At 45.1% G+C, this 13731-nt stretch overlaps 1 protein-coding gene across 3 annotated transcripts in view; it reads left to right on the forward strand.

Annotated features, from left to right (window-relative positions):
- LOC135394082 (alpha-2C adrenergic receptor-like) overlaps positions 1 to 13731 on the forward strand; it is a 380096-nt gene that overhangs the window by 192028 nt on the left and 174337 nt on the right. For all 3 annotated transcript variants that reach the window (XM_064624563.1, XM_064624561.1, XM_064624564.1), the window contains exon 4: positions 28 to 77. The gene's annotated coding sequence lies outside the window, so the exon portion shown is untranslated. The remainder of the gene's footprint in view (positions 1 to 27; positions 78 to 13731) is intronic.

Consider the following 13731-nt stretch of genomic DNA (forward strand, 5'->3'; position numbering starts at 1 on the left):
TAACTTTTTTTTTCTTGCTTGTTTTAGGCAACTTGTCTGCCTCCAGGCTGCCAAAACGACCTCGGACGGAGACATTGGTAAGTCATACCTGCTTCTAGGAACACATACCTTATTGAAGGCTCCTAACGGAATAACATTGCTTCATGGAGTCTTAAATAAGCAGATTTTAAAATCACAAATGTACTAATAGAGTCCTTGCATAAAGGAGACCCCAGCTTTTATTCCACCGCTATAACTTCTGCCCTAATTCGGGGCTCAATAATTGAAGGAAATCATCGGAGTGCGCTGCCAAGCATCGACCCCATATGGACAGCGCGCCCAATTGAAGAAACGGCACGGGAGACAGTGGAATAACCTGAAATCTGTCACACTTTTTCTAGCTCTGTCATCGTCAGAGCGAGGATTATTGCCAGATTATAAAAAGAAATTGTAAGGCCGGCCAAAGATAATACTTCCTGGGGATTGTGTAGGATTTCAGATAGCGTGCCGTTCCCTGCGTAGCGGCAGCACAATACGTCCGGGATTTGTTTTAATTACAGGTATTTTTTTTCTACAGTGTGGCATTTTGTCATTAGGTTAGACGCGGTGAAGTCTCCAAATTAGGGGACCTACACTGTGCACCCTTAACGGACTCAAATCGGAAAATACTTGATAAAAACGTTTTTATGCAGAAAAATCGCAGCACGATCTCTAATTCATATGTTTCACATGCGCGTCCTACGTAAATGGAAATGCGTGGATGTCAATTTGAACGAGGCATATCTCTGCCCTGCCTTCCCATTTACCGTACACGCACAACGCCAGCTATCACCCACCGTGAAGTTGGCTTCGCCACATACATAGACTTAGTGTGGCAGAGCGCGCTTTACAGGCAGCTCTCCTGGCATACCCTGTAGTCATTCCGTTCTGACTACACCAAACAAACAGCAGTGAATCTTTAAAGGCATGTGAAGAAGGATGGCAACTTTATCTGACTACATTCTTTAACGTTGCGCTACTTATGCCAGTTTTAGTGGGTGATACTCTTGTATGTAAGTCACTTCACTTACGTTTCATACTTCTACACAGGGATGGACATAAATGCACTTTTCGGGTATTCAAATATGAATACAAAATACTACATGTATTTAAATACTGCCTATAAATACTTTATGATGAAAGTAATTAAATACAAAATATAAATACATTAAGACAGTATTTAAATACTGTAACTACTTCCGTAAATACTTTGAGCCCTCCAGGCACATTATTGTTTTAAATTAGTGTATAAATGGAGCCACCTGTGGATGCATGTCTGCTGCACACAATGCCCACATATTTCTTTACTTTTCCGTGATGCAGTAAGCTCCCCGTCAAAAACTGGCTGGTGCGCTGCAACCATTGTCCTGAGCTCCCAGTGAATGACTGAGTAGAATTGCCGCTAAAGGTGCATTTTATTGGTTCCCTTTAGACACAAGTCTTTGTCAAGTGACGCAAGACGGTCACGAATCACATTTTTCCCAAATTGGTGTTCTCATTTCTCTCCCCCCTTCCAAGACTGAAGCAACGGGGGCGGCGATGCCATCATTCGCACATTGTGCTGTTTTCTGGAAGGACGGAAATCCCCGAACACACGGGATGAGTGACCTGTAGCCTCTAACCACGATACCCTTCATCGCTGGAGGCTAACAATGTGGAACTCGAGAGAAGCCCACAAATACGGGAGGATGAGATATGTGTACTTAAGTGTATTTTAAATATAAATACTCCTAAAACGGCATTTAAACATAAATATAAACACATTTTTCTTGCCTGTATTTAAATACGTCTTTTAAATACAAGTATTTATAATTTAAATACTATTTAAAATACAATGTATTTAAGTACTGCCCATCGCTGCTTCTAGACTTACTTGAAAATGATCCTACGAAGGTCAGCAACAACACTCCACTTCAAAAAAAAAAAAAAAATTAGAATGTAAAAGACAGTGTACGAAGCAGCGGCCATACTGACCAGCTGAAACACTAAGGAAGATACCATGCTGCGTTTTTTATGAAATATTAGCATTGCGTAAAGTCGGAGCTTTACGTGCCCAGTGGATAGTTGGTAAACGCTGCACACGCAACAAAGGCAGAGCCTTCTTCACTCTTTCAGTGCGCCCGCTAGTTTGAAAGGTTCGCGTGCGGCGCGCAAAGCGTTTTCCGTGATTTACCATTACGAGATTATTTCACGTGATCCGAAATTAAAAGAGACGACAGCATATCCTTTATCCACATCGCCAACAATCGAGATCAAGCAAATCCAGTCCTATACGGGAACAAGGTGATCTGTTGCGCACGCTATCTTTCCGGAGAACCCCCCCACTGAGAGTGGACGTACGTAGTCTCTTCCTCGCTACAAGTCTGCAGCAGCAGTAACAATTCCGCTGCAGATAATTGGAGCATCATTTCTGTACCTCCTCATTCTGTCTAAGCTTCTGTTTGTTCCGCCTGTCTTCCTTCCTGTCTCCATTTCCCGTCGTTCCTGGCCATTCGGTGTCCGGTAATTTTTTTTTTCCGGTTGTTCCCTGGGAGTCGGTCCGATAATAAGCAGCTTGATATACATGTTCCCCGGAATGGCGTAACGGGATGCCGCTACACGCTATACTTCTCGCAGACACTGCGTACCGGTAGCTCTGTTATTTTCCAACAGTGACGTCGTACGGTTGGAGTATAATTAAAGGAGCGCACACTCTTTGCCAGTATTAAAGAGGCCCGCCAACGTTCGGCAGCCCTGCACGTCCATCCGTAGCAGTTGTAGAGAGGGAAGAATAGAGGGGAAAAAAAGAAGGGGAGAAGAAGTTAACAATAGCACCGAAACGAATGGAATGTGGGGGCATTAGGGTCAGAAAATGGCCCGATAGAACTACCGCATTTAAAGACGTTTCACAGATATCCGGAAGATGCAGCATTTCTTACTTCTTTATTTTATTTTATTTTATGTATCTTACTTTTTTTTTTCATCGGAACATGTGGTACACGGGGTTGCCGACCTAATGATTCTTCCTATCAGTTCAGGAGTTCTTCACGGTCGATTTTTTTAATGGGGAGTGGGATGGTGTGGAGTCTTCTTCATGAGTTCGATGGACCGGCCAGTACACGATTCGCACGTACTATGTGTCGTGGAACTCGAAACTTGGCTAGTTTTGAGTAACAATTTACAAGACTTATATTCGAGGAATGGAGTTCAATACATGAATTGTCTACTTTAGACACCAGGAAGGTAAGTTTTCGCAAGTCCAACAACTAGTTTTAAAGTAGAGCAAACTTTTTTTTATTTAAACAAACAATTCTTACGTTTTTCATCTTTCACCTTGTTATCGGTAGGATTTACGTTCGTGCTTACCACGAGGACTGACAATAATTGGAAATTCTAGCGAAATTATAAACGAGCAAAGGAAATTACATCGAATTTTCTTTTGGTAGGAACTAGAACACCGCCTGGCTTGAGACTTTTTATTTTGTGTCGCCGACACTGCTTGACCAGGCACCTTCATTAAGCAATACTCGAAATCTGAAAACGTGGCGAAATTGGTAAATGACCTACCTACGCGCACCACGACCCCCGAGGTTGCTTTTTGTTCCCGCAAAAGTTTCGCTGGCACGAGAAAACACTGCAATAATTTTTGTATCATAATTTTCCTGTTGCCTATCACCACATGTTACAAGTCGCTACCGGTACGTATAGCAGTGTCGCCAAGATCACGTCGCTGCTTTATCGTTTGCCTCTATGCAATGCGCCACAAAGCACGTGAACGACCGTCTAATATTTCGCCCAAAGAAATCGTCGTCGTCGTCGCAACTCGTATGTGCGTGCTTCATTGTCGTTGGCTACTGCTACGCGCAATATTTATTTGGACACGTCGTTAATTCCGGCACGTCGCCCATATCGACGTTCTTAGCCAGGCTGTCTCTTCCCGAAGTCCCACGATGCATTTTAACGGCGATCCATCGCCATAACGGCCAGGCCGTTAGCTACTGCCCAAACTGGACATGTGCGGGGCGACGTCTCAGCTTTCATTACCGCCTTCTCTATCTCTCGAGACGACATCTGGCTTCTTCCTTTCCTTCTCTCTCTCTCGCTCGGTCGTATATCGGGATCGCATAATTCATCATAACTGTCACTGATAGACAGTATGTGCTTGGATTTAGTTTTCTGTACGATAATTCTAGTGATGCTTTATTTCCAAGGCGGTGTTGGTGTTGATAATTTGTGAGTCTACGTCGCCAGACAGCTATGATATTGACCAACACCACGATGATCGGTTCGCGAATTAATTCTAGCAGACGTGTGTCGAATAAACGTCTAACATACCACTAGGTTGCAGGCGTCCTCAGTCAGGTTCGAACCTGCAACCTTGAGACCATTAGGAGGACTGGTTCACATGCGGCGGTGTGAAACAGTCTACAAAACTTTTTCCACAACTTTCCGTCTCAAATTGATATTTCGATAAACGTTTTGATTAAGGCGGGGAATACTAGCGTAAGTAAGTACGCTCTCGATGCCGCGACGACGTCAACTAGCTGCCGTGACGTTTTGTGACGTCATTCTTGCGCGAAATAACGGCGAATTAACGTAACACTTAATCGGCGTAAGAACTATAACAACAACTACTACATGAATGATTATGGGATGAGGTGATTCACCGCAACAATTGCGGTACCATACCTCAGTACACTATAACTATAAGAACTATAACTTTTGGCGTGTGCGTTTTTTTTTTTTTTTGTCTGAGGCTCTTCAACTGCAAAGGAGGGCACCATACCGTACTCTCGTCCAATCACAGTTTCCTCCTCTTACACTCCTCCACAACCCGAGAAAAAAAAAAGAATTCCCTCGCCCCAAACAATTTCTATCGTAAATACGTGTAAAACAACATTTGCGAGAATATCTTCGCAGATTATCTTCTATACAAACCAAACACTTCCTACGCATACGTTGAGCGCGTACGGCATTAAATGCAATCAAGTGTTGAAAATCATAATACATTATGACGCAGCGCATCCTTTCCACATCTTCGCGGAAAGTGTCCCCATGAACAACGGGGAGATTCATCATGCTCAGAGTTGTGCCTAACTCTTTACTTGGTAACGGTTACATTTTTTTTTTTTTTGTAACGAAGTAACGATTCAGTTACTTTTTAAAAAAATGGTAATAGTAACGGAATCAGTTACAAAATTGGTAACTCGTTACTAACGTTACTCGTTCCTTTTCTTCAGCGCGGGGGAGTACATTTCGACACTCCGTGTGGCGGAATGCGTGCAGATTTGACCGCAAAGTATTATTGCAGTTCGTCGCTGGATGTGTTGTTGTCTTTTCTCTTGTTTCCGTAATCTCACACCATCACTCCTTCCCAAGAATGGACACCAATTGTGCTATCGTGTTTCGACTTCTAGCCTTTTCTTGTCTTTGCTAAGCTTCTGAGCGCCCTAAATTATGACGCAGCCCCTCGTCTGTTTTTGGGAATCGTTGGTGATCGGTGGCACGAGAACCGGTGTCTTTTCTTGTATTTTCATAATCTCCGATCACCCCCAGTTCGGAGTGCAATGGCTAACTTTCCCTACCCCATAACGAACAGAACAGACGTGCAAGTGACGGCATGTTTGTTGGCGGTAACGTAAAGTAACTTGTTACCTGTCAGTAGCGAGAACTCGTTACTGTTGTATGTTCGTAACGAGTAACGTATTTAGTTACTTTTTTTCTGAAGTAACGGGTAACGGTATTTAGTTCATTTTCTTTGGTAACGGGCAGAAGTCTTAATTCATGCTAGATTCATTATTGCATGTCCATCAACATGTCAAAGGGCATGTTTGAAGCAACCGGAAGAAACCGATAGAAGGTGAATTTATAAAAATACATCAAAATTTTATTGCTCGTTGGAACGCCTTAAAAAAGAAGACAGCATCCTGTCATCATGTCAAGCACAGCCCATTGAATGATCAACGATCTCCGGGACCGTCCACACTAAAGGCAATTACTAGAGCACGGAACGATTGCATTGGCTGCAGCAGACGTTACGCAGGTTGAGGAATGTTTCGCGGGACCTGAGTTTTGTTGCGCACGTTCGCAGACGGAACCTGCCTCGTTGAGCTTTCTGCCACACGCAGACACACACACACGCATAAATGGGATGATGATTTGGTGGGTCATTCTCCGCCGTTATGACGTTCAACATTACATCGGAAACCTTAGAATGAGTGTGAAATGAAGAAATGATATGTCAATGAGTGCAGAACCGATGTTCAGCGATTGAAAGCGCTACTATATGTGTTAAGATAATGAGATGGCTCCAACAAATTGAACTCCGTACGACATAATGACACTCATTCGTTGCAAAATTTCGCTGCATGTACCTTTCTGCCGTCATTACCAATACTTCGCGTGGTTTTAATTTGGCGGAAACAAAATGACGCGTCTGAAATTTTGAGTGAATTAGGTCCTCGCGGTAATTACGATGAGTGTATGAGTGTTATAAACGTTACGTCTATGGAACTTTGACGTACGCTCATTAGAAGTAATTTGAATGACGCCCGTCGGGAGGTACGTCTGCCGCCAGCAAATGATTGTAGCAGACGACACTGGCCGTTTCATATGAGCATACGTATAAATGAACTTATGTTCCAGTTACTGCTGGAATTGAATCCTGCGGTATGCGAACTATGAATGTCAATACATGGAGTCATCTGTCGGTAGATTAGTCAAAGGCGTTGCAGCGCTTCAACTCAAATTATGCCTATCAAATGTAAGAAACAATTATTTCCATGAAAACTGCACTGGAAGTTTTGGAGCAAAGAGAATGATGGACGCTTAGGAAATCGTCACTGCGAATGCCGCAACTCAATCGGTGGTGGTGGTGGTGACGAAAACCGGCTTGCCGTTGTTGGCCTCACTTATGTAGGCTGCGTCACGACTGTAGCCAGGATAAGGTGAGATGATGTGATGACAGATGCAGGAATGATGAGGGCCGAAAGTTAAGATCTAGGGCAGCCACTGCCAGAATTGGTGAGAAGTCCTAGCAGTACTCAATCGGTTCTCACATCACTTCAGGTGTCCCCGCCAATCAGGCAGCGCGAGAGAGGTCACATACTTATACGACTACCAATAGGAAAGGCCGTAGCCCCCCGCTCCTCTGACGTCAGAGTGTGACGCGCACGTGTGGTTGAGGGCTTATATCTCGCAAAGCACGGCACTTAGAAAATGCTGTATCGTGCAGTACAGTTGCGTGCATGGTGTAATCAACCACAAAAACATACTTAACGTTTTTCATTATATCTTCGGCGCAAACTTTCTGTAGGTCAATTGTGAAAATTTCTATCCAGGTGTAACGTAAGCGTAAGGCACTGTGGTACTGGGACGCTCAGTAGGTCTAGAGCATGGCTGCGAATCCGTACCGGGGGTACAGGGCTACGGTATCAACAACTAATTTACGGAGAGGCCAACGAGCGCCAGCACAAGCAGTTGAACCTGAACACTCCTGATTGGTAACGGATGCTACCTTTACACCATATTTCCACCACATTCGCACCATCACGCTGTATGGATTGTCTTTCTCCCTAGATGGAGCTCGTTTCGGCTCGTTTGCTGAGTACAAGATGCCATACACACGGTATCTAGTTGAAATACTATATACTGGGGAAACAAAAACAATGTAGAAATATCTCGTAGCTGTATACCGAGGGGGATTTTTATCCATTTCCTGCGCTATATAGCTACGTGGGAATGTAGGTACAGTGTACGGATACCAGCGAACATGAGCGATGACGCTCAAGGCGAACTCAGTGTTAAAGGTACTATAAAGCCGTCGAGGTGCAACCTGATGTTTTGTGTGCCCTGAATTGTGTACGTCCTCAGGAGTAAAATGCCGCAAAGTTTCCTCACATAGACGTTATAGCTCCCGAAAAAATGCAAATTTAAATCTACTGACAATACTGTGGCGAAGCAGACCGACGAAACGCCAACTCCGCCAAGTACGGCGGCGAAAATGTCTCATGCGCACGACTCTGGACCAAACAGAGCGACGTACGATAGCAGCGCCACGGTGCTGAAACAAGGCCCAGGTATAGACGTTTACCTACTGAGTGCAAGATTCGGCTTTTGTATATTTTCTTTCACACAAATTACATTTTCTCAAGAGGTAGTATTTGCAAATCCCAACAAGAAAGCCATCTATTTATCGGTCTCCTTGTTTACAGGGTTGCTTAACAAATTGAGGACTTCTTCCCACCAGGCGTCGCTCCGACAATTCTTGACTGCGTTTTTATTTACCAATTAAAAATACTTCGAGTAAACTCCTGCGCATATTACTTGTTGTGCTGAACCTTTGAGTCTAGCACTCTCACGTCATGCTGATAGCATAGGTTCCACCTCGACTGCTTTGTAGTACCTTTGACAACCTCCAGTGCAAACGCCTCTTCTTGCTTAGTAGACATGATAAGTACATTCCGTCTGGCGTCCTCGCATTGATTGCGTTGCCGGGGACGCTGTGCACGAAGTGAGAATCCCGGGACAATTGCTGAGCGTCGGGATGATGACGTCTCTCATTATTGGTTCCCACTGCCAAATGATTGCAGCGAGAGGCTGATTCCAAGAGAGCGAATAGCATTCCGCAAGCCACATGCAGTTTACATTACGCCCGGATCAATGTATTGTTACCGTGATTGAGAAACATGTTTCGCGGTCTAGACTCGTAATCATCCGTCCGACTGTTCTCTTTTCCCGCATAATGGCATTTAAAATGACGTCGGGTTTAGTGAACGTGGACAGAAACGAATCGTCGGTAGACGCCGTGCTAATACAGCTGCGACAAATGGGGGGGCTCCGTTGATCCGGTAAAGGCATATTGCGCTCGCATGCAATGTGTGTACTTTATTTCCGAGGATTTAAAGTGAGCTGTTTCCGAGCGATCTGTCTACCGGTGTGGTGGCATTGTCGCTCGGGGCGATAGTGCGTCCAGGGCCGACTTCACGGGGAACTATGTCGATGTTTGCCTTATAGCGTCAGAGGAACACCAGACAGCATAGCCGACGTCCGGTTTCGAGCCCGGGCCACCTGCAAGTGTTGATGTTGAACGCCATCGTCGTAGTCACTACACTCTAAAAACAGATTGTGGTGGTGGTGGTGGCAGTGGTGGTGGTGACGAAAATTGGCTTGCTATTGTTTTGCAGTTGTTTCTAAAAACAGATGGTGGTGGTGAAGGGGGGGGGTGCCGAAGTAGCTTGCCGTTGTTGGTCGCACCCAAGTGGGCATCGTCACCAAAAAAAGAAAAGGGGAGAAGAGAGTTGACGATTGTGGTGGTGGAACTTCACCACGTAGCCCGCTCTTAGCCGATCACCACCCATAATGGCATCGCTCTTCCCCCTGATTGGTTAAAAACGGGAGGCGTACGCCTTTTGTGACATACTTATGCAGTTCCAAAAAACGCGTACGTCCCAGGCTTTCCGTAAATCGGGAGTGATAAAGGTATCATTCTGTGCAATGGTTGGCCTTCACCGTGCTATGTGGTCAAGTTCTGTTTTTCGAGTGTAAGCCACGGGAGCTGGTGAAAAAAGTGTCGGGATAAGGAAAACGAGACCGAAATAAAACTAGTGACTGCGATAGCTGTATCACCTTCGCGCCATGGTTCGCCATGTTTTCACGGTTTTGTTCACCACACGTACATAGACAGGTGCTTTCAAACTCGCTTTATTCAAAGAGCGACAACTGTCCTTTATGATCATTAAACTATGTCGAGAAGGCGAGGCACTGCAAATCCGTGGGCATGTTCTCGCCGAGGACTATGCCAAGGCAGGCATAGCGTTGCGAGTGGTCTCTTGGTCTCCGTTTGCGTTGCCTCACCTCCGGGTCTTCTCGACTTCCCCTGATCGCGGTTCTCCCGGGTTCTCTTTGTGCTTCATTTTGTGTACGACGACGCTCAAGATAGCCTGCGCACTTTGCGTGGTCGCCCCATTGTAGAGTCGAACATAACACATATTCCACATTGGACACGCTCAGATCTAGCACTAGGAACGAAGCATAGACGGAAGTGCAACTGATGCAGCAACGGTTGTTTCGCCAGTCGCAAGGCTTCTGCCATGGCGCACCGATCTAACCAACGGCTTCGCTGTCTGTTAGCCTAACTACCCTAATCTCACTTGGAAATTTACGAATAACAGAGTAATTCATTACTAGCGTACGCGCGACTTCCGGTTGGCCTCGTTCCCGGGAGTGGGTTCCGATATGGTAATTGTGCTTTTTCGTTGTGGAGTCTGGTATGTACAATGGTGGGAAGCGCACAGCTATTGTGTTGTTTCCTTCTACCCGCGCTGCGATTGACTACAGCGCCGGCCAGTGGCGGTGTTGCAGGTGATGTGACGTCATGTGTGTGAGATGTGCACTATAAGAAAAAAGGGTGTGAAAAGGTGGTAACTTCTATAGTTACCACCTAGGTCAACATAGTGTGATAAAGGGTGTAAAAGGCTGGTAAAAGCAATTATCATATATCCAAATTGCTACAAAAAGGCGTACGCCCTCCTCGCTCACCGAATCAGAAGCGCTAACTCTATCAGTCATAGGTAGCAGGTATCTTTGCAACGTTTTAGGCACAACATATGCGACAGCTATTACCTCCTAGAAGGTGTAACAGCTCCACCCTTCTTTCTAAGAGTGTGATTGGTGTCACCCATCGTACCACGTGACGTCATGGCGCGGTGCCTTCTTGCGTTTATGCTGCGCTCTGCATAATCACCGTCACCGCCACGGAACCTCCCTAAACAGCACTCGCTGTAAAACAACGTAGAAAATTTATTGTGTAGCCTTACGCGGCTGTGCATACCATCCCTACGTTTCAAGCTTCCCCGCTTTTCAACTTGTTGTATATTGATTTACAGTAAATGAACTAATATATAATAAATAATTGTTAATAATCGATTAGTATTACTATTACTAATCGGAGGCATAATACCTGCAATGTAGTATGCGCGGTGTAAATATAAACCAGTTCATACGGGGGCTATCACTAGTTTATGAAAGTCACAGGACTGATTTCGTTTTCAGTAGGTGAGAAGATATGATTGGCTACATCGTGGGCCGGTGACAAAAATCACGGAACTTTAAGAAAACCAGGAGCAGGACAACAACAATAATAAATAAATGAATGAACGACTAGTGACGATGACAAAGAAAAAAAGAAACTACTAATTTAAGCTGTTGCTGTTTAAACGAGCGCTCTGGGCAAGAATGTCTACATTATGGCGAACGTTTCGTGTGCTTCAGCATTTGATGTTTGATAAAGGAATGATACAGATAATAGAAATAGAAGTGCAACAAAGCGTCCATGCACTGGAAAACTGGTTTACAAATCCCCTTGGGTCACTGTCCTGCACTCGTATTGCGCAACCGCTGGTGTTCCCACATGTTTATCCTGGGGCTCCGCCCATTGTATTCCTCTCCTCGATTGTTTAACACTACCCCCCCCGACACACACACACACGTGTGTCATTAACAGCCCAAACGTTGTACAAAAATTAAAGCTTAGTTCCACAGGTGTTATCACTAGGGGAGGAGCAGTCACGTCCTGTACTACAGTAGTGCTCGGCTCAGCGGGACACGGCGGGGGGTGGGGGGGGGGGGGGGGGTGGGGGGGGGGGGGGTGACACACTGAAAAACTCCTTTGTTGTCTGACGAGCAGGCTGTGTCAGAATCGGAGCCTCGGAAAGAGTAACAGAAAACAGTAACAACAACAGTACAAGCACAAACGGTGAAAAGTTGGCGGCGAACTTATCTTCTAAACCTAAGTAAGTCGTCACACTTTGTGTTTGGAAGTGTATTTGCCCCGATTCGGCGTGTGTCTAAACAGGGTTCGGCTGAAATCGGAAGAAAAAAAAAACAGGGGGTAGGTGATGATCAGATCTCTTCTGGTTCCCAGGACACACATACAGATGAATGATGACGACTGATTGACGCGGATTGGTGGGATGACTACGACTAAGTAACATCAGTCTAATATTGTAAGCCTTGTATGCTATTGTAAGCGGCAAAATCAGATTGTACTAACTGTACATTGTACTAACTGTTTCTGTTTAGCCACATAGCTTTTGTGCCCTTCTTAAGCTAAATCTACATACCCAAATCGAACAAGAAACTTATTCGATCGGCTAGGAGCTTCGCCCTTGAAGATAGTATACTTTATAAGCGAAATTATGGCTCCACAGGTAACAGGCTGTTACTGGCGGTCCCTATAGGAAACTCCTACCCAGGCAACCTGTAATCCTTCCTAATCTGTAATCTGTTCCTTCTGCAGGGTAGAACCGCGGATAATTTCGGCAACCTGGGATTCTTTAAAGCGACACACGGTTCTGTAAACAATGTTGACCTCCGCCCCATTTCCACCGTCCTCGACCGGGAATCAAATGTGCTGGAGGTGATATCCCTCCTACTCCTATGAGTTCTGTCAGCAAGCTACAGAACATTTACTGGACATGCGATTGACAGTTATGCTGCATTCAAAATAATAACCCCGGGTTATGTCGCATTTAACGAACAGCTCTTTGAGCAACATTGACATTAAAGGTATTACTATCACCATAAATGGGCGAAGAGGCACTACGCAGCATATTTTTCATTCTTGCACAGCCAGGTATCGGAGAGTTTCAGGATATGTTATACCCAAGAGCCCTGACCCTAAAGAAATAATGAACTCGCCACTCCGCACACTCAGAACCGAAACGGTGTTTTGCGCGACGCGCAGTAATGCTCTGTGCCACCAAAGAGCTCGCGCACACCATTCTAAAACTCTCAGCTGACACCCTCACTGGGAGTCCAGCTAACTAAGGGTCGCGCATAACATGCTACAATACAAATCCGCGAGGCTGTCCCGTACAGCGACGTATTTTTGATGGCCGAATGCAGCCCAGAATGCTCTGAGAGATCCAGCGGGGGTTTGGCCGTCACTTGTCAAAGCGGCCTCCGCTCTGGGCGTTCCATCGAGCTATGACAGCCCGAGCTGCCTGCCACGGAGCGATATAAGTTGGCGGGGGAGGGCCAGCGCGACCATGTCCTCCGGGTCTTATGTGTGCAGAGATGGAAAAGTGAACAGCGCTCCTCGTTCACCGGCTGGAGAATGCGCTTCGCTTCGGGTCTCGTCATCGAAACGTGCTCGGCTCGTCAGAACGCCGCCGCTGGAAGGGCCGCTCTCTGTTAATTGATGCCCGTAAAAGGTCCCTAAGTTCGAGAAATGAAAGACTGAAAAGAGTTCCTCGAGTTCTTCTTTAAAATCACGTCCCTAAAATTTCTACTCTCTCAAAACAGAACTTGACCGTATATAACATGCTTAGAATATGTTGTAAATGAGAATGATATCGGTCTGTTTCTTGATTATTTTAATTAATTGATTTGCCGAGTAAATGAATTTGTTTGATATAATGCAACATATATCCAAATTGATATTCAAAGGCGTACACTTCCTATTTTCAACAAATCGGGAAAGATAATTTATTTATTTATTTATTAATAATACCTCAATGGCCCTTGTGGGCATTACATGAGGGTACATAGTTGGCATACGGAAAATATGAAGTGATGCACTGCAAACATCAGGAGAACATAAATGATGATGATGATAATGATGATAAGATAACGATGATGTTTTGGTTCGGAGCGTTTATATACCTCCTGTCAATGATCATTGAAACCGATAGCCATTGAACCAGTGCTGTAACTCAAAAGGGAGTCTAGCAA

Source organism: Ornithodoros turicata, chromosome 5 (assembly GCF_037126465.1).
Source record: "Ornithodoros turicata isolate Travis chromosome 5, ASM3712646v1, whole genome shotgun sequence".
NCBI lineage: Eukaryota > Metazoa > Arthropoda > Arachnida > Ixodida > Argasidae > Ornithodoros > Ornithodoros turicata.